Source organism: Phocoena sinus, chromosome 5 (genome assembly GCF_008692025.1).
Source record: "Phocoena sinus isolate mPhoSin1 chromosome 5, mPhoSin1.pri, whole genome shotgun sequence".
Classification (NCBI taxonomy): domain Eukaryota; kingdom Metazoa; phylum Chordata; class Mammalia; order Artiodactyla; family Phocoenidae; genus Phocoena; species Phocoena sinus.
The window spans coordinates 1,915,258-1,936,715 of NC_045767.1; the positions used below are offsets into that span (position 1 = coordinate 1,915,258).

At 43.9% G+C, this 21,458-nt stretch overlaps 1 protein-coding gene across 7 annotated transcripts in view; it reads left to right on the forward strand.

The window, feature by feature from the left end:
* The first annotated feature begins 5,245 nt into the window (after positions 1-5,245).
* The window catches only part of ADD1 (adducin 1), a 76,411-nt gene continuing 60,198 nt past the window's right edge, over positions 5,246-21,458 (forward strand). For 4 of the 7 annotated variants that reach the window (XM_032633665.1, XM_032633667.1, XM_032633662.1 and 1 more), the window contains exon 1: positions 5,247-5,388. The gene's annotated coding sequence lies outside the window, so the exon portion shown is untranslated. Of the gene's footprint in view, positions 5,389-5,520; positions 5,849-21,458 lie in introns of those variants that run through there. The other 3 variants (XM_032633660.1, XM_032633666.1, XM_032633661.1) reach the window with 3 other exon arrangements.

Genomic DNA, 21,458 nt, shown 5'->3' on the forward strand with positions numbered 1-21,458 from the left:
TCTCAACCACTGCGCCACCAGGGAAGCCCTGCCTATTTCTTAATTGGGTTGTTTGCTTTTTTGGTGTTGACTTGTAGACAGTATTTCTTTTTTGTTGTTGCTTTTTAGATATTTATTTATTTTTGGTTGCCCCGGGCCTTAGTTGCGGCTTGTGGGATCTTCCTTGTGGCATGCGGGATCTTTAGTTGCAGCATGAAGGATCTAGTTCCCCGACCAGCGGTTGACCCTGTGCCTCCTGCATTGGGAGCGCGGAGTCTTGACAACTGGACCACCGGGGAAGTCCCGACAGTATTTCTTATATACAGTTTTCTTAGATTGGGTTCTTTAGAAGCAAAACCTGAAACAGGGATCTTGTGCAACTGATTTATTGCTCTTGTGCAAGTAGTCTCAGGATAAGCTGAATGGGGGAATCAGGATGGTGCAAAGGAAAAAACGGGAAAGAGGTGGTCTCAGCTGGAGACTAGCCTTAGCCTGGTTCTACAGGAAGCTTTGGAATGCGCCTTGTCCTACAGAGTTGGTTTTGCTTTGAGGGGACCAGACTTGTGTGACCCTGGATCAGCATTACTGGCCAGGGGTCGTCTGGGTAGGGAGATAATCTCCTGGGCAAGGGCAGCACTCTGGCAAAAGGGGCTCTCTGGGCAATTAGTAGCTAACATTCACAGCACCTGGAGAGGGGACCACTTTTAGCACCAACGTGGAATGGGGATCTGGACCGGGCACCAGTGGCAATTACCAAGTCCACCCCTTGAAGTGCTGAGATCCACTTGTTTCTCATATTAAGTTCAGTCCATTCAGACACAGACTCTTCAGTATTCTCACTGGTTCCAGTATCTGGGAGAACTTCCGAGAGATGGGTAGAGGGATGAACTATGTGGCCCCCACTGCTGCAGTTGGACTCAAAACCACAAATGATACCCAACACCTCCCTTTTCCACTACCCTTTCTAGATTTTTCTTCTTGATGGCTAGGCTTTTGGCTCTTCGAGTCCCTGGGAGCCTGTGCTTACTGGGCCATGTTGCCATGCTTGCCTGTTTACAGTCACTGGGTATGGGAGAACCAAGAGCTACCCTGCCCCTCGGAATGCCTGAGTGCCAAACGCACTCCTGCCTGCCCCCATCATGAGGCTGGCAGCCCTACATACAACAACGAGGGTTGGTTACCTCTGCCAACGTGGCCACTTCTTTCTGTGCCTACTGATCTACTAACATAAGTTGTCCCACGTGACCAGGTGGCAGCCATAGCTTCAGCTTTACTAGGTCCCTGTGTAGAACTGTCCTCTTTGGTAATCCAAACCTCTAGGCTCAGTACTTAATGTTGCAGAGCAGGAAGTGCAAATTCCTCAAGGCGGTGACTGGGTAGTCCACCTGTTAGGGACGGAGCCTCGTAAAGTGGTTACTTCTTTTTTTTTTTTTTTAAGATTTTTTTTTGATGTGGACCATTTTTAAAGTCTTTACTGAATTTGTTACAATATTGCTGCTGTTTTATGGGTTTTTTTTGTTTGTTTGTTTTGGTTTTTTTTTTTTGGGTTCGCGGGCCTCTCACGGTTGTGGCCTCTCCCGTTGCGGAGCACAGGCTCCGGACGTGCAGGCTCAGCGGCCATGGCTCACAGGCCCAGCCACTCCACAGCATGTGGGATCTTCCCGGACCGGGGCATGAACCCGTGTCCCCTGCATCGGCAGGCGGACTCTCAACCACTGCGCCACCAGGGAAGCCCTATATTTTGTGTTTTTGGCTGCGAGGCATGTGGGATCTTAGCTCCCTGATCAGTGATCGAACCCACACCCCCTGCATTGGAAGGCGAAGTCTTAACCACTGGACCGCCAGGGAAGTCCCAAGTGGTTACTTATTGGTACAGAGTATGTACCACTTTCTGGAGGACAGTGCTCTAGGCTCCCAGGATGCCATCTCCAGGTTGGAGCCTCATTTGAGCCTTCATGTGCCTGGTCCATCTCTAGTAGATCAGCAACTTCTAGATGGTGCAGTTTGTGACAGAAATGGTGGGTCCCAGGTCATGTGCCCGTTGCCATACCTCCTTTGCCATAAAGCAGGTCCTTTAGTGCTAGGCAGTTATGTGGGATTTCAGGTCAGCAAACCAGATATGTTGTGAGCTCTTGATAATGGTGCTGGCTGAATTACTGCAGGCAGAAAAGGCAAATCCACACCCAGATACATGGCAATCTATCTTGGTGAGTATGGGTTACTGCTTTTTCTCGGGTAGAAGGGATCCAGTGTAATCAACTTGCCACCAGGTGGCCGGTTGGCTCCTCCAGGGGCCTCAGCCTTGGTCTCTGATGCTGACAGGTTAGACGCTGGCAGTGGCAGTAGCTGGATCAGCCTTGGTTGTGAGGAGCTTGTGCTGTTGGGCTCATGCATAGCCTCCACCCTGCCACCACGGCTACTTCATTGGTGAGACAACTGTGGTGGCAGAGGACAGACCCTAGCTGATCCCCATTGGCTGAGCCATTCCGTCTGCCTGGTGTTTAGTGCCTCTGTGGTAGATGCTCACTGGTAGACATTAATATGCAATACAAAGATCTCCATCCTTTGTGCCAGTTCTCACAGGTCCATCCAAATGCTTCTTCCCCCTGCCTCTTGTCCCTGAACTTCCACGTTTCTCCGTCCAGGCTCCTGACCAAGCAGCTAAATCATTTCTCACTGCCCATGAGCTCAGGCCATGTCTCCCTCCCACAAAGTGAGTGGTCAAGTTCACTACTGCAAGCTTTGTCTATCAGGGTGATTCCCCTTTGCCACCTTCCTTCAGGGTGGCCACTGAATGGGGATACAATGCAGCATTAGGCCATTTTCAGGCCACACCAACATAGTTAGCCAACCTTCCCATGGACCAAGCATATACCTTTTCCTCCTCTGTCACTGTGTCACAGGGAATCCCCTGAGACCACAGGTGAGCACTAAGGGAGAGGTATCACAGCTATAAGAGGAAGTACGTGAATCCAATCCTGGATCAGATGCTTTCAGATGATGATTTACCTACCTGGCTTTATGCCTTGGTGGTCTGACAGAACCAAGTGATGGGCAGTTCTGGCCTCAGATGTCCCATAGAAACACTGCATTTCTACCGGAGCTCAGTAGCAAGCCAGAAGTTACAGCATGGGGGAAGCCATGCTGCATGTCACGTGGGATCTTATACCCCGACCACGGATTGAACCCACACCCCCTGCAGTGGAAGCACGGAGTTTTAACCACTGGACCACCAGGGAAGTCCCCAGAAGTTACTTCTTGAGCTGCTTGGATCTGGGTGGGTTTGTAGTTTTCATGAAATTAAAAGAATTCAGCCATTATATCTTCAAACAGTATTTCTGTCCTCCCAACACTCACCTCTATGTTCAGGGACTCCAATTAACATCTATACTAGCCCTCTTGAAGTTGTCCTACAGCTCACTGGTGCTCTGTTCATTCTTTTCCAAGCTCTTTTCTCTCTGTTTCATTTAGTTTCTTTTTTCATGTCTTCAAGTTCACTCAGATTTTCTTCTGCTGGGTCTAATCTGTTGTTTGTTTTGTTTTGGGTTTTTTTCTGGTTTTTTTTTTTTTTTGGCTGCATTGGGTCTTAGTTGCAGCACGCAGGATCTTTCCTTGTGGTGTGTGGCCTTCTCTCTGGTTGTGGCGCATGGTCTTCTCTCTAGTTGTGGCGTGTGGGCTTCTCTTTAGTTGTGGCGTGCAGGTTTTCTCTCTCTAGTTGTGGCCTGTGGGCTCCAGGGCACGTGGGCTCTGTAGTTGCGGTGCATGGGCTCCAGAGTGCACGGGCTCTACAGTTTGCGGCATGCAGTCTCTCTCATTGAGGCACGCGAGTTCAGCAGTTGTGGTGCGCAGACTTAGTTGCCCCGTGGCCATGTGGGATCTTAGTTCCTTGACTGGGGATTGAACCCACACCCCCTGCAGTGGAAGCACGGAGTCTGCATTGGAAAGCGGATTCTTTACCACTGTACCACCAGGGAAGTCCCTGGGTCTAATCTGCTGTTGATCTCACCCAGTGTATTCTTCATTTCTGACATTGTTTTTCACCTTTATTTGTTTGACTTGGGTCTTTTTTGTATCTTCTGTGTCTCTACTTAACATGCTCGGTCGTCTTCTACTCCTCCCTTCCTCCTTCCAGCAAGCCCCCACTGAGACCTCATGTGGGCCAGGCCTTGTTGCTGGGTGCAAGGGAAACAGAAGTGATAGATGCAGAATTGTGGAGTCTTGTCAGAAAAGTCTTCTGAGAAAAGCCAGTGTCCAGGAGATCAAAGGTTACTGTCTATTATCCATAGACAGTATCCCCGACCCTCTGTGGACAAGGCCAAAGGGGACCCTGCTGGGAGGGAAGGTCTGGATTCCACACTATTCTTCCACTGCTCAGCTCTGGGCCTCAACTTTCTATGGGTATAAAGGGAGCTAGCCCATGTCTCCCGGGTCTTTTGGGGACTCGGATGAGACAAGGAGGGGCAGTTTTGGGGCAGGTGCTGACGTGATCTCTAGTCTTGCCTTCAGGTCACTGGCAGGTGGCCTGGTCTCACCAATGCCCTGGTTCTGCAGCAGTGACTGTGCTCTTTCAAGCAGCATCAGCAGGCCAGGCTCCAGGCATCAGGCAGCGGCCGCGTCGATGGAGCCTTATCGGGATCCACAGGCCCCGCTGTCCTGGCCCCGCCTGGCTGCCAGCCCGGCCCCAAACTTTGCCCGTGGTCCCAGGCACCCTGGCAAGGGCTTCTGGATGCAGACCAGCACAGGGCTGGGCACAGGGGGCAGGGGGCAGGGTCCGTCCGCTGGAGGAGTGGGCGAGGCGGACAGGGAGAGGCCCCCAGCCTCAGGCTGAGCAGGGCCTGCAAACTACCCTTTGGTAAGCTCTCCTGCGCATCGCACGAATCTGGCCCGCAGGAGACCTCCACGAGCCTGACCAGCAACAATGAATGCGTGACGGAACGGCTCTGGGTGAGCGGGCGCCGCTGCCACGACGGCCCGGCCTGCTTCAGCCGACGAGGCATGAGGGGCTGCAACTGGCCGTCCCCACACTTTGGATCCTGCTTCGTCCGCAGGGGGAGGGCGCGGCCCCCGAAGTCCGTCCCCGGAAAAGCGGTGGCCAGAGGGTGTAACCCCTCCCACCCAGGCCCCACCCCACCTCTCCCGCCCTCTCTCAGCCAATAGCAGCACGTGTTGCTTGGAGGTGCAGCAAGGGCTGGGCCTATGGGGTGGTGCGTTGTTGGGCTGCGGCGCCTCAGGCCGCACCCAGCTCGGGCTTCTGGGGTTGTGCGGAGGGCTGAGGGGGCGGGAGGCCGGGCAGGCCGGTGGGGGCAGCCGGCAGGGTGCGCGCGGCGGACAGGGGGCGGAGCCGGAGCGACGGGCGGCGGCCGCGCTCAGACCTGGTAGCCTGCGCCCTGCCCGCGATTCGACCCTGAGGTGAGGCCCGTGTGCAGGACGGCGGCAGGCCCGGGGCTCCAGGCCGGGCGGCGGGGCCTGTGGCGGCGGCGCGGAGGGTGGAGGCGGCCCCGGGGGGCTGTCCTGGGCGGGCGGGGGTGGGGTCCCCGTCGTTCGGCCGTCGGCCTTGACTGGCGCAGAGGGGCCGACGCCCTGCAGACCCTTCGTCGCACGGGCTGGTCTGTGGGAGCGCCTGGGCAGCTCGTCGGTGGACTGGGTGGTGGGCTTCGGGCGCCCGTGTGGGAAAGGAGGATCCGGGCCGGACGTTGGGTCAGCGCGGTGCTCGCGGCCGCCGGGTCAGTGGCCCGCAGGGCTGACGGCTCCAGGGTTCGAGCACAGACGCAGACAGACGCGGGCATCCGGGTTCTGCCCGTCTGCTCTCGTGTTTTTGAAAAAACGACAGCTTCTGCCCAAACGGAAAAGCCATATCTGCCCACGGATGGTAATAGGGTTGTCCTGCAACTTTATTAGAGAAGGAGCTGTTGGTCATCTCGCCCTCTCCTTCCTTCCTTTCTTTTTCGTTTCTTTTAGTGGGGCGGGGGGGGTGTCAGAGGGTCTCTGCCTTTAGCAATTACTTTTATTTTTGCTCTTGTAATTCATGGCTCAAGATATTTTCCAGGTCTTTGTGTTCACTTCATGCAGTCTTACGTTAAAGTAAGTTATTTTGGTTAACCTCCGACGGCTGGTGATTTTATGCCTAAATGACATAAAGCAATTTGTCCTATCCCCAAGAACCAAAAACATAGCTGAGAGCGGTGTGCAGTGCTGATAAGTTGTTACAGAAAGGTTTTTTTGCGGGTGAAAAATTGGTTAAATCTTAATGGGGATAGGAAGTGGGCTGCTGTCCTCTTTGCTGAACACATCAGGAGAAGCCCCCAGTGAAAACGAGTCGGAGTCAGTGAGCTGGGGTTCAGCAGGCACCAAAGAGGGGAGGGCATCCCAGGCAAAGAGGGTGAATTGTATGAGGGTGGGATTGTAATAACTGCAGTCTTTAGTTAATGGGCAGGTGCCGCCCACGTGTAAATTACTTTTTAAAATCCAGAATCTTAGTATTCTGACTGTGGGTTAAACTAGAATAGTAAAGTTGGTTTTTCTTTTTAGCATCTTTATTGGAGTATAATTACTTTACAATGGTGTTTTAGTTTCTGCTGTATAACAAAGTGAATCAGCTATATGTATACATATATCCCCATATCCCCTCCCTCTTGCGTCTCCCTCCCACCCTCCCTATCCCACCCCTCTAGGTGGTCACAAAGCACCGAGCTGATCTCCCTGTGCTATGCGGCTGCTTCCCACTAGCTGTCTTACATTTGGGAGTGTATATATGTACGTGCCACTCTCTCACTTTGTTCCCAGTCCATTCGCAGATTTGTCCCAGTCCATTCGCAGAAGACGCAGTAGGTCTGTGTCTTCCCGTCTTGCCCCTAGGTTCTTCTTGACCATTCTTTTTTTTTTTTAGATTACATTTATATGTGTCAGCATACGGTATTTGTTTTTCTCTTCTGACTTACTTCATTCTGTATGACAGACAGGTCCATCCACCTCACTACAAATAACTCAGTTTCGTTTCTTTTTATGGCTGAGTAATATTCCATAGTAAAGTTGTTATTTAGAGAAGTGGATGGTTTTGGCAGTCCCAACTGCCTTTCAGAGTTTTGTTTTGTTTTGTTTTTGTTTTTGCGGTACGCGGGCCTCTCCCGTTGTGGAGCACAGGCTCCGGACGCGCAGGCTCAGCGGCCGTGGCTCATGGGCCCAGCCGCTCCGCGGCGTGTGGGATCTTCCCGGACCGGGGCACGAACCCGTGTCCCCTGCATTGGCAGGCGGACTCTCAACCACTGCGCCACCAGGGAAGCCCTTTTCAGAGTTTTGATGTGGGTTAGAGCAGGACAAATGGTATGATTTGTTTTACTGCTTGTGTGGTTTTAGTTACAGAGGCTCACTGAATGACAGGAATCTAAATTCTACCCAGTTTCCAAAAGGTGGGATAGTTTCCTTTCTAAAATATAATTTATACACCTCACCGTTTCTCCTTTAACTGTTTGATGCTATCCGATATTGGTAAGGTTTTGTTTGGTATTCAGTTTTTGTTATTGATTTTACTATAAAAACTGTTTCTTTAGATTGGTTATTAGTTTTTAGTTAGTTCTTTCAAGTAGTCCTTGTATTGAATCAGAAAATACTGAAATGCTTTAAAAGATACTTTAAAAAATTAAAAATAATCAAGTATCCAGCCAGTGTTAAAATTTTATTGATCATCATAATTTTTTAACAGTTTGACAGCTAATATAAAAAAGACTTTTTTTTTTTTTTTGCGGTACGCGGGCCTCTCACTGTCGTGGCCTCTCCCGCTGTGGAGCACAGGCTCCGGACGCGCAGGCTCAGCAGCCATGGCTCACGGGCCCAGCGGCTCCGCGGCATGTGGGATCTTCCCGGACCGAGGCATGAACCCGCGTCCCCTGCATCGGCAGGCGGACTCTCAACCACTGCGCCACCAGGGAAGCCCAAAAAAGACATTTTTATTATGTGAAACTTAGAGTTTAACTGGACTTGTTTATTTATTTATTTAGAATTTTTGAGTTTTATTGTATTTATTTTTTTATACAGCAGGTTCTTACTAGTTATCTATTTTATACTTATTAGTGTATACATGTCAATCCCAATCTCCCAATTCATCACACCAGCCCCACCACTTTCCCCCCTTGGTGTCCATACGTTTGTTCTCTACTTCTGTGTTTCTGTTTCTGCCCTGCAAACCGGTTCATCTGTACTATTTTTCTAGGTTCCATATATATGCGTTAATATACGATATTTGTTTTTCTTTTTCTGACTTCACTCTGTATGACTGTCTCTGGATCCATCTGTGTCTCTACAAATGACCCAATTTTGTTCCTTTTTATTGCTAAGTATATGGACTTGTTTATTTATTTTTACATGTTTAATTCTTCCCACACATGTAGAGAGACTAGTATAGTAAACGTCTCTTTACCCTCATCCAGCTTCAGCAGTTGTTAACTCATGGCCAGTTTTGCTTTATCTGTACTCCCAAACCCAGATGTTATATCATTTTAGCCGTTAAGTATTTCTGTATGTATATCTATATACTTTTTTTTTTTTGCCGTACGCGGGCTTCTCACTGTTGCGGCCTCTTCTGTTGCGGAGCACGGGCTCCGGACATGCAGGCTCAGCGGCCATGGCTCATGGGCCCAGCCGCTCCGTGGCATGTGGGATCTTCGCGGACCGGGGCACGAACCCGTGTCCCCTGCATCGGCAGGCGGACTCCCAACCACTGTGCCACCAGGGGAGCCCTATATACATCTTTTTAAAAAGATAAATACAGATACCACTATCACAGAATTCCTTATTACCTTCAAATATCCAACTAGTGTTGAAATTTTCTTGATTTTAACAGTTTGAATCAGGATCCAAATGCTATTCGTACATTGTGGCTTATTTTAATCTATAGGCTCCTCCATCTTTTATCTCTTATAATTTATTTGTTGCTGAAATTGGTGGTTGGTTCTGTGGAATTACACACAGTCTGGATTTTATTCTTCTGTAGTTTACACAGAATTTGCTGTAAATGTAATCTAATTTAGTTAGAGCTGAAGGAGTAGTCAGATTCAGGTTTGATTTATTTTTGGCAAGAAGACTTCATAGGTTAGTAGGCAGGTAAGGATTAGTAGTCTTTTTTTTTAATTGAATATAGTTGATTTACAGTGTTTCAGGTGTACATCAAAGTGATTCACATATACTTTTCAGATTCTTTTCCAATATAGGTTATTACAAGATACTGAATATAGATCCCTGTGCTATCCAGTAGGCACTTGTTTATCTACTTTATGCATAGTAGTATCTGTTAATCACAAATTCCTAATTTATCTTACCCCATCCCCCTTTCCCCTTCGGTAACCATAAGTTTGTTTTCTCAGTCTGTGAGTCTGTTTCTGTTTTGTAAATAAGTTCATTTGTATCATTTTTTTAGATTTCACTAAAGTGATATCATATGCTGTAATATGTGTGATATATGATATCATACGTCTTTCTCTGTCTGGCTTATTTCACTTAGTATGATAATCTCTAAGTACATCCATGTTGCTGCAAGTAGTCTTTCTTCTTGTTAGGAGCCCTTGATGCTCAATGTTTAGAGTCATTATTTCATGAGGCATTAAAAAATGTTGATAATTTAATTATATAACTTCATCATTGATTAGCTGAATATTTCTATAAAGAGTAATTTCCCCTCCTTCGTAATTTGGTTATCTTGAATTATAACTCTTTAAGGAAAGGCAAGATAAATGCTTAATTCTGCTCCATTTTTTATTAGTTTTCAAAATAATGAGTTGGTGTCCCCCCAAAATAGCCAGTGAATTGTGTATATGTATTTGTGTTCTTGTGAACTCATGGATTTAAACGTATTTGATATGGTTCAATTCATTGTAGATCCTTATTGAGGCTCAACTTGTTCCGTCGTTGTCCAATAGGAATCTGTTCAAATCGGCTCCTAAATCCTTTGGACACAACTCTTAATGGTCTTTTATTGCTCTTCTTTCTGGTATGACAAACGGCACCAGGCTCACCTTGTACATTTTCTGTCCCAGCCCTGGAATCATCATTTCTCCAAGGGGCCTTGGTTTCTTTTAATGAAAAAATAGTATTTAGTAATCACAGTCTGTGCCCTGGAGTTGTTCATTGCTACTAAGTTGATCATTGTTTCTAGGTCTTTTCAGTGCACACATCATGGATTACTGATACTTCTAGTTGTAAAGCAAGAGGACAGAATTCTATTTAACCTTCTTAATCTCGCACCTGTACCTTTTTTTCTTCTAAGACAAACATCTTGATTCTAATTACTCATTGTTTTATCCCACACTGTACGTATTTCAGTATCAGAAGAGTAATATGAACACTACCACCAACTGATATAAAGTATTTAAGAGGTTTTTTTGCATCCTTATTTGGAATATGTAGTCAAATTACCGTGCTTTAAGGTCACTTTGAATAGTTACTCCATGATTTTGCCACCACTGGATGCATAGTGTTCGTTTTTTATTTTGCTTTCAATGTTTAGGAATTGCTTTTTTTCTTTTTTTTTAATTGAAGTAATTTGATGTACAATATTATATAAGTTATAGATAGTGATAAATAAAGTTTAAAGGTTATACTCCATTTATAGTTATTATAAAATACCAACTAAGGAATTGCTTTTTGTCTTGTTTTGTTTTTAGATTCCATGTATAAGCGGGACCATACGGTATTTGTCTTTCTTTGTCTGACTGTTTCATTGATCATAATGTTCTCGAGGTTCATCCATGTTATAGAACGTATCAGGATTTTCTTCCTTTTTAAGGCTGAATAACATTCCATTGTATGTAAACACCACATTTTGTTTATTCATTCATCCCTCGGTAGACAGTTGGGTTGCTTCCACATTTCAGCTATTGTGAATACTGCTGCTGTAAACATGGATGTACAGATATCTCTTTGAAACCCTACCTTCTGTTCTTTGGGATATATACCCCGGAGTGGAATTGCTGGATCATATGGTAATTCTGCTTAAAAAATTTGGGAGAACCACTGTACTGGTTTCCACAGTGGCTGTACCATTTTACATTCCCACTAGTAGAGCAGAAGGGCTCCAGTTTTTTCACATCCTTGCCAACATTTGTTTTCTTTTTATTGATAGTAGCCATAATAGTCATCCTAATGGGTATGAGGTGGTATCTCGATGTAGTTTTGATGTGCATTTCCCTAATCCCACCAGGCTTTTTTTCACTTACCATTTGGCATCCATGCCAGACTATAATATAGACATATTTCTCATTCCTTCTTCCAGTTGCATTGTGCTCCTTTATGTGGTTGTACCATACTTTATTCAAGAAGATATGACAGCTTTTTAATGAACATTCAACACAAATATCTTGTCTGATAATGGCAGTTTTTTCTTTTTTATAAATTTATTTATTTATTTTTGGCTGCATTGGGTCTTTGATGCTGCGCATGGGCTTTCTCTAGTCGCAGCAGGCAGGGGCTACTCTCCGTCGCAGTGCGCGGACTTCTCATTGCGATGGCTTGTCTTGTGGTGGAGCACAGGCTCTGGGTGCATGGGCTTCAGTAGTTGTGGCTCCTGTCTCAGTAGTTGTGGTTCACGGGCTTTAGAGCGCGGGTTCAGTAGTTGTGGCGCACGGGCTTAGTTGCTCTGTGGCACGTGGGATCTTCCCAGACGAGGGTTTGAACCCGTGTACCCTGCTTTGGCAGGCGGATTCTTAACCACTGTGCCACCAGGGAAGCCCTAATTTTTTAAGAGCTTATTTGTGAGAAATAATGTTCATGGCAAATTATTAAAGGTTCATCTGTTCCCTTAAAGCAGGGGTTAACAGACTTTCTGTTAAGGGCCAGATAATAAATATTTTAGGCTTTGAGGGCTTTATGATCTCTGTTGCAACTACTCAGCTCTGCTGTTGTTGCATGAAAGCAGCCATAGATGATATGTAAGTGAATGAGCATGACTGTCCCGTAAAACCTTATTTATGGTTGCTGAAATTTGATTTTCATGTCTATCATATATTTATGTTTCATACAATTTTTTTTAGCCTTTAAAAATCAAAGCTTGTGACCCTTTTAAGAACAGGCAGTGGGCTGGATTTGGCTTCAGGCGGGGCATCATTTGCTGATTTCTGCCCGGAGTTTAAATTTTATCATTAGATCAAACTAGACATCTGCCTCCTGGACTTAATTGTTTTGTCTTCCAGTGGACTTTCTTTTGTTGGCATCCTGCTTCGGTCTACAGTAAGGAACTGTGTAGGAGACATACTGTCCTGAGATGCCACATGGTATTGGTTGCAGGGCTCTCACTGGGGGCTTTGTCCATTATAATAAATGAAATAAAGATTGTTCATTCTTCAAGAAATCTTCTTTACTCTACTTTGAGTAGAATTTTCAACTTCATTATTCTAGTTCTATCCCAGAATGAATTTTTATATTTCATGTTTGTCCTTTAGTTTAATGTATTCCAGCTGTGGTTCCATAGTAAGAGCTACTTGGAGTTAGAAACACCTGGTTACACCTAGTTGTATAACTTTCTTTGCCAAATTAATATTTTTTAATTTAATTTTTATTTTATTTTGGAGTATAGTTGATTTACAATATTGTGTTAGTATCAGGTGTACAGCAAAGTGATTCAGTTACACATATATCCTTTTTTTTCAGATTCTTTTCCCATATAGGTTATTACAGAATATTGAGTAGAGTTCCTTGTGCCATACAGTAGGTCCTTGTTGATTATCTATTTTATATATGGTAGTGTGTATATGTTAATTCCAAACTCCTAATTTATCCCTCCCCGACCTTTCCCTTTTGGTAACCCTGAGTTTGTTTTTGAAGTCTGTGAGTCTGTTTCTGTTTTGTAAATAAGTTCATTTGTATCATCTTTTTAGATTCCACATATAAGTGATATCATATATTTGTCTTTGTCTGACTTACTTCACTTAGTATGATAATCTCTAGGTCCATCCATATTGCTGTAAATTTTGCCAAATTAATCTTAAGCTAGCATTAAACCTGGCCCAGAGGAAGAACCCAAGAAATGGCAAAGCCCCTTTCCTACCCTTACCTCCATCACTTCCTCCACCTCTTATCCTTGGGCACATCACTTCCCTTTTTCTGAACTTCAGTTTCCCCATTTGTGCAGTGATGATAATACCTTCCTTAACTGCTTCAAAGAATTTGTATGATGAGTAAATGAAAAAGTACTTTGTAAGTGATAGGTGCTGCTCAAGTGTGTGATTTATTATCACATATTTAGAATATACTTGGGGGCAAAAAGGAGAGAGGCACCATTGCTAATGGTGCAGTAACTTCTCTTAAATTCACCCCCAACAATTATTTATCTCATGCCTTTTGCGTGTGAAACATTGTACTGAAAAAGCAGATGCTATGCATATTGTAGCTCATCTTGCCAAATGAGATGATACTGTTTGAGAAAATGTAATGCTTGTAATTCAGAGGTGCCGTTGCCACAGAAGCTTACTGCACAAAATTGTAGATTTGAGCCAAAGGTCTGGAAGCTCAAAACCTTGGGGTAAAATCTTCTAGTTTTACTTTAAAGATGTTGCTTCACTGTCTTTTTTTTGTTTTTTTAATAAATTTATTTATTTTTTGGCTGCGTTGGGGTCTTCGTTGCTGTGCGTGGGCTTTCTCTAGTTGCGGCGAGCGGGGGGCTACTCTTCGCTGCAGTGTGTGGGCTTTTCACTGTGGTGGCTTCCCTTGCTGCGGAGCACGGGCTCTAGGCACGTGGGCTTCAGTAGTTGTGGCACATAAGCTCAGTAGTTGTGGCTCGCGGGCTCTAGAGCACAGGCTCAGTAGTTGTGGCGCACGGGCTTAGTTGCTCCGCGGCATGTAGGATCTTCGCGGACCAGGGCTCGAACCCATGTCCCCTGCATTGGCAGGTGGATTCTTAACCACTGCACCATCAGGGAAGCCCTTCACTGTCTTCTTGCTTGCATCACCTCCTACAAGCAGTCTGCTGTCATCCTTATCTTTGTTCTTCTACATAACATGTGTTTTTCTTTGGCTGCTTTTAAGATTTTCCCTGTCACTGGTTTTGAGCAATTTTATAGTATTTTGATGTGCTTTTGTATTCAGTAGTTTTTTTTGTGTTTCTCGTGCTTGGGGTTCATTGAGCTGCTTTCTTGGATCTGTGGGTTTATAGTGTTTGTCAAACTTGAGAAAATTTTGGCCATTATTTTTTCACGTTTCCTTCTCCATATTGCCTTTGAGGACTCCAGTCCCATTCATGTTAGACCATTTAAAGTTGCCCCACAGCTCACGGATGCTCTGTTCATTTATTTGTCTTTTCCTTTTATGTTTTGTTTTGGTTGTTTTTTGTTGCTCTGTCTTCATATTCACTACTCTCTCTTCTACAATGTTTAATCTATCATTGATCTTGTTCAATGTAATTTTTCATCTTACATGGTGTAGCTTTCATCTTCAGAAGTTCAATTCTATCATATTTATAGTTTTCATCTCTCTACTTGAGATTTTGAACATATGTAATACAGTTGTACTAACTGTTTTAGTGACCTTGTCCACTAATTTTAACTCCTCTTTCAGTCCTGGGTTGGTTTGATTGATTTATCTCTTCAATATGGGTCATATTTTCCTGCTTCTCTGCTTGTTGGGTAAGTTTTTATTGGATTCCAGACATCGTAAATTTTACATTGTTGGGTTCTGAATCATTATTTCTTCCTATAAATGTTCTTAAGCTTTGTTCTGTTATGTTAGCAGTAGGACTTTAGAATTTTCCTGCGTTGGAGATGGTGAATGGCAACATTTTCTTTTTCTTTTTAATATATTACATTCCTAGCTTCCTTGAGAATCTAGTCAGTGAAACAACAACAACAGCACTTTACCTTGAATCATATATATCCTTTTGTTTTTTATTTTCCCCCATGCTTTGGCAAGTTATTTTGGCAAGTAGAAGGGATGTCTTTTTTTGAAGTTTCTATCGTCTGAGGTTTTAAAAATTGAATCTAAGATTTGGTTAAGTAGCAAACAGATTAAACACGCTAATACTTGCTTAGTTTGTTCAGTGCTTGCTGGTTAACACATGGCTCCTTAAAATATTTAGGTTATCTTAACATAGCATAATGTTAAACTTTAACAAAACTGTTTAATAGTTAACGCTTGTTCTGACCTACATGAGGAAACTTGAGTTGGAAGGAAGGAAGGGAAGCAAGTTTAACTCAGTTTTGCCCTTTGAGCTTTATTTATTCCAGAAGTACCTTTTTAAACAACTGTTATGACTAATGTATAATATCGTCTTTGATATCTGTTAGCTTCAAAGTGTTGAGCATATTTTGACATGATTTTGTATGAATTTAAGCTACATAGGAAAAGAATAGCATTTTTAAATACAGTAGGACTGGAGTGTGGAGGACACTTATTTTTAAATTAATTAATTTGTTTTTATTTTTGGCTGTATTGGGTCTTCGTTGCTGCTCATGGGCTTTCTCTAGTTGAGGCAAGCAGGGGCTACTCTTTGTTGCGGTGCGTGGGCTTCTCATTGTCGTGGCTTCTCTCGTTGCAGAGCATGGGCTCTAGAGCGCGGACTCAGTAGTTGTGGTGCGTGGGCTTAGTTGCTCCGTGGAATGTGGGATCTTCCCGGGTCAGGGATTGAACCCGTGTCCCCTGCATTGGCAGGCGGATTCTTAACCACTGTGCCACCGGGGAAGTCACTTAACTTTTAACTGAACTGTGTCTTGAGAACCTAGTCTGCCAGGATAAAATGACAGTAATTTTTAAAATGTTACTTTGCAAGCATATTTTCCGTTCTGTAGCTTTCATTAACTTGCAGTCCCATCTCTTCACCTATAGTTATTGAGCACCTACTGTACTCTGGGTACTATTCTGGGCACTGAACAGAGCAAGGAATGAGACACATTTTCCTTTCTTGGGAACTTATATTCTAGAAAGAGAGGTTAGGTAATAAAGAAATACTGTAATGTGAGATAGTAACAACTGCTTTGAAGACCATGGAACTGGTTAAGGGAACAGGATAAGGGAATGGAGAATGGTGGCAGCAAGGATCTGTTCCAGATTGGGGAGGGAGGTAGGCTTCTCTAAGGAGGTGATGTTTGATCAGAGATCCAATCTGTGTGCATTTGGGGGAAGGCATCTGGGCAGTGGAGACCCGTCTCACTGTACATGGTTTCTTGTTGCCTGTTGGTGGGGGCAGGCCATGTAGGCTAGACATCTGGACAAGAAAACCCTCGTGGGCTGTGAACTCGATGGGGAAGCAGAGCACGTGCTGTTTGCCGGTTTCCCTATACTTGGGTAAGGCCTGGCACTGGGTAGTGTAGATATGACATTGATTGTTTTGGTGGAGCCCATGTAATAACGACAAAATTATTGTTATTATTAGTAGTGTCATAATTAAATCATTAAGTTTAATAATCGCCACAGTTAATTTTTACTGAGCACTCCATGGGAAGTATTGTTGTTGTCCCATTTTGCAGACGAGGGAGCTGTGAGACAGGTTAAGTATTATAACTTGTCCAACAGCACACAGCCAGAGTGGTGGTGTGTGCCTGTACCTCCTTTAAAAGATAAATTGTTACGCATAAAGATACTGATTTTGCTCCTTCTTGATACATCTTGGCGAATACTCCGCAGCAGCACAGATAACCCTATTGCGTGCTCTTTAATGGGCTCAGGTGTTTCGTCTTAACAGTACAATTTGTTTAATCACTGCTGTATTCATAGGCGTTAGTTTCCAGATTTTTACTGTTGTAAACTTTTTCAGTTAATATTCTTTGTCTTTGAGCACTCTGAAGTATATCTGTAGGTATAGTCTCAGGAGTGAAATTGCCTGGTTCAAGGATATTTGTACTTTTAGTTTCCATAGCTGTTTCCAAATTACCCTCCTAAGGAGTTATGCCAGTTTATATTCCCACCAACTACATGTATTCCCCACGTAAGAAAGTGTTGACGTGTAACATAGAGGTAATCACAGTACTTACTTTACAGTTATTGTGAAGATTAAATGAATTAAATGCATAAAAGCTACCTAGTAAGTGGCTGTTATATATTGTTAATATAATTATTAACCATGTTTCTGAACCTTGTTACCAAAAATATTATAAGCCTAGGAACTGTTTCAGGAGGTTGGAAAAGGGGGTTTATACAACTGACCGTATATGCTCCCCAAATACTGTCCCCCTTTCAGAACAGCTTAGCTCTGCGTCAAGGCCTTGGGAGCTGTGGGGGCCTGGGAGCTTCAGGCTGATGTGGGAATCGAGCCCGCAGGCACATGCGGACAGGACCGGGGTGCCCTCAGAGGCAGTGCACAGTGGGTGTTGACTCCACGTGTGCCTCCGCAGCACCCTGCAGTAGCAACCGTCAGTGTTTCCATGGTGGGGAGGAGGCCAGCGCTGGGAGGCACCTGTAGAATACCGTGTCTCAAACACTTTGTTCTCCCCTTCTCTTCATCTGATAAGGCTTAGTTTCAATTTGCCTTTTGCACTGACTTACGGAGAATGATTCAGGGAGCTCCTCAGCAAAGCAGACGGTTTTTCTCATCCGCATGCTGTTGCTTGAAATGTCTTGTGGAGGAGACAAAGCAGTGCGGTGGTAAGGAATGAGCAGGTCTTCAGCCAGAAGGTGCGAGTTTACTGCAGATTCACTGAGGGTTACCCAGCAGTGGGTGGCAAAGTCACTTAACTGCTCCCAGCCTCAGTTCTGTCTCACAAAATGAAGCAGTTATAAGATGCAAAGGAGAGAATGTTGCGAAAACCCTTTGAAAATGCAAATGCTGAAGAACATATATGTTCACACAAAAATTGGTATGTGAATGTCCGTAGCAGTATTACTCTTAATAGCTGAAAAGTGGAAACAAACCCGGTAATAAAGAATGAAATAACTGATACATGCTGCAAATGGATGAACTTGGAAAAGGTTTTGCTAAATGAAAGAAGCCAGAGAATCAGAGGTGGTAGGGGAGGGGAGGAATAGGATTGGGGACTGACTGCTAACGTGTGTGGGGTTTCTTTTTGGGTGTTGAAAATGTTATAAAATTAGATCGTGATGATGGTTGCACATCTCTCTGTATATACTAAAACCCACTGAACTGTACACTTTAAGTCAGTGAATTTTATGATATGTGAATATATATCAGTAAAGTTGTAAAAATGCGAATGATGCATTAGGCATTTTATTCTCACTGAAGTAAGTTAGTTGTCAACTATTGGTATAGTGCTGGGTATTAGGGATATAGTGTCTGGATGCAATTTGCCACTCAAACTGTGTAGCCCTGGATCAAGCTGGTGAAATTCTCTGAACTCATTTTTTTCTTTGGTTGAAACAGAAGTAGTAATAGTAACAGTCTTGTCTAACTAGAAGTGTTGTGAGGCCACAGTGAGAGAACTTTTGAATGCATGTGGTACATAGGTATGCTGTCAGTGTGCATTTCCTTTCCTTTCCTCCTTTTCCAGTGTATAGACCAGGGAGAAGCAGATGTTAAGTGGGAAAGGCACAGAAAGGCAATAAAGAGTCCTGTTTACTAGCTACTCCCACTCTTTTTTTAAATAAAGCTATGTGCAGAGATATTTTTGTTTTGTTACAGCTGTATGTATTTGCAGCTTAGCAAGAACTTTGCGGTTAAGCCATGTTTTCCAAGATTAGAGAATGTTTTAGTTAATAGGCCAACCTTGTTCCCAGGTGATACCATTAATCAGGTTATTATTGTATAGAGCTTCAGGCAAGAAGGGAAGGTAGAAATGATTCTTTTTTTTTTCATTTTTGCGGTACGCGGGCCTCTCACTGCTGTGGCCTCTCCCGCTGCAGAGCACAGGCTCCGGACGCGCAGGCTCAGCAGCCATGGCTCACGGGCCCAGCCGCTCCGCAGCATGTGGGATCTTCCCGGACCGGGGCATGAACCCGTGTCCCCTGCATCGGCAGGCGGACTCTCAACCACTGTGCCACCAGGGAAGCCCTAGAAATGATTCTTGAGTCTCATAGAATGAACTCCTTTTAAGACTGTCTATTTCAGTAGGAGAGATGTAAAGGTAGTCCGTCCATCTTTAGGGGAACTAGATGACCCCTCCATCCAGATACTCTCTATCTCAGTTTATTCTGAGAATCGTCCTCAGGAACTGAAGCACAACGTACATTGACAGTGTAACCACTGGGAATGTCTCTGACCCAGGATGTCTGGAATATTGAATGTGCTCCGTTTTCTGCATAGGGTGTTAGACTGATTGTTTTGGAAAGCAGGGAATTTCTTCAGGGAAACATTTCTTTTCCAGCATTTCATCAAGCGATAATAGTATGAATTTTCTTTGTCTCTAGTTTGTAAATGACAGTAGTCATGTTTAGGAGATTTATTAATTCACTGAAATTTTAAAAGGCCTTTAGTGTGCCAGGCATTGCACTGGGCATTGGGAATCAAACATAACAAGAACACAGGTCCCACTTCAAGGGCTCTTGGCTCTTCAGGTCAGACAGAGAGGAAGCCCATGAGGATGAGTACACAGGAACTCCTGCTAGGGCCTTCTCTGTAGGGACACGAGGTAGATCTCTGTTAGAGGTGTCCAGATCACTGAGATGTTTCATATCACTCACTCACAGTTATTTTTACCATTTCTATTTTATAAAAATCAAGCTAGCAGTTTTAAAGTATATTTTACTTTTTCTTGGTGGATAGTTTTCATTTTGACTGCTTTGTGATGCACTAGGGTGAAGTAGAATCCTCATGAAAATAGTGCGGATTTCGCTGACTACAACTGTGGAAGGTTGCCAGTACCTTCATTTCATAAAGTGAGTTACTTGTACGTTATTTCAGCTCTTGACCGCAGATTTATTGCGCTGTGAAAACAGCCATGATATCATCTTTTTTTTTTTTTTTTAAGGCACAAAGGAAAAATCCATTTTTTGGTATATTGCCTTTTTTTTTTAATATTTATTTTTTGGCTGCATTGGGTCTTAGTCACAGCACACAGGATCTTTCATTGCAGCATGTGGGCTCTCTTGTCATGGCACGCGAGCTCAGTAGTTGTGGCACGTGGGCTTAGTCGCCCCGCAGCATGTGGGATCTTAGTTCTCCGACCAGGGATTGAACTGGCGTCCCCTGCATTGCAAGAGGGATTCTTAACCACTGGACCACCAGGGAAGTCCCCCATGGCATCATCTTTATTCTCAGTAAAAATCAAGGCTGAATGATAGTTGCAAGAATAGATAAACACGAGTTACATCGTATGTGATGTATGTTTTTTTCCCGTGAAGGAGCATGTGGTTTGTGCTTTTACTTTTTATTTTTTGGCCATGCCTCACAGCTTGCAGGGTCTCAGTTCCCCATTCATTTCTGGGCCAGAGCCGTGAAGGTGCTGAATCCTAACCACTAGACCACCAGGGAACTCCCATAAAATTTAATTGTTTTGGAAAGCAGGGAGCTGCAAGGTTCTCTATATTTATAATGGTCTTTTGATTACATTATTCTTTTTCTATTTACTGTTTGCTAATTTTTTGACTACTTTGCCTGTTTTAATAATTGAGCAATGTTTTGGTGTTAATCTACCCATTATGATGGTAGATTTGTCAATTTTTCTCTGAGTTTTTATAGTTTTTGCTTCATATGTGTTGACACCATTTTAATAGGCATACATATGTATCTTCCTGTTGAATTGAAATATTTTTTTGTTACTTAGGATAGCACTTCCATTCTAAAGTAATGCTTTTATTTCCCATGGTCTTTATTGTCTCACATTAATATAGATACTCCAGCTTTTTTTTGGTTGTTGTTTGCTTGGTATACCTATTTTCATCCATTAGCTTTCAAACTTTCTATGTTCTGTTCTTACGTTTTATGGGGATGTTAGCTTTTTTGTGGCTGCTATAACAAATTACCACAAACTTGGTGCCTTAAAACAAGAGAAATTATTCTCTCACAGTTCTGGAGGCCAGAAGTCCAAAATCAGAATCACTGAGCCAAAATCTGTGTTGGAGGGAACATACTTCCTCTAGACCTTCTAGAGGAGAGAATTTGTTCCTTGACTCCTACGGCTGCCAGTATTCTTTGGCTATAGCTGCATCACTCCAGTCTTTGTGTCCCTGATCAGATTGTCCTCTTTTATGTCTGTGTAGCCAAATCTGCCTCTGCCTCCTTTTTGTAAGGATACTGGTGATTGCATTTAGGGTCCACCCAGATAATCCAGGATAATCTCACCATTCCCAATACCTTAATCACATTTCCACAATCTTTGCAATGTAAAGTAACATTTACAGGTTCCAATGATTAGGACTGATTTCTTTGGTGACCATCCTTCAGCCTACTACAATGGGTATATGTCTGGCTTTTAACTGGCATAATACATTTACATTTATTGTGATTCTGATAAATTTGTACTTCTTCTGTCATCTTACAATTTGTCTTCTATTTGTAATTTTTTTCCCTGCACTCTTGCCTTTTTGAACAACCAAGTTGTTTTGTTTTTCATTATGTACTCCCTTCGTTTGGTTTGGAAATTACATACTCTATTATGTTCTTTTAGTGGTTGCCCTTG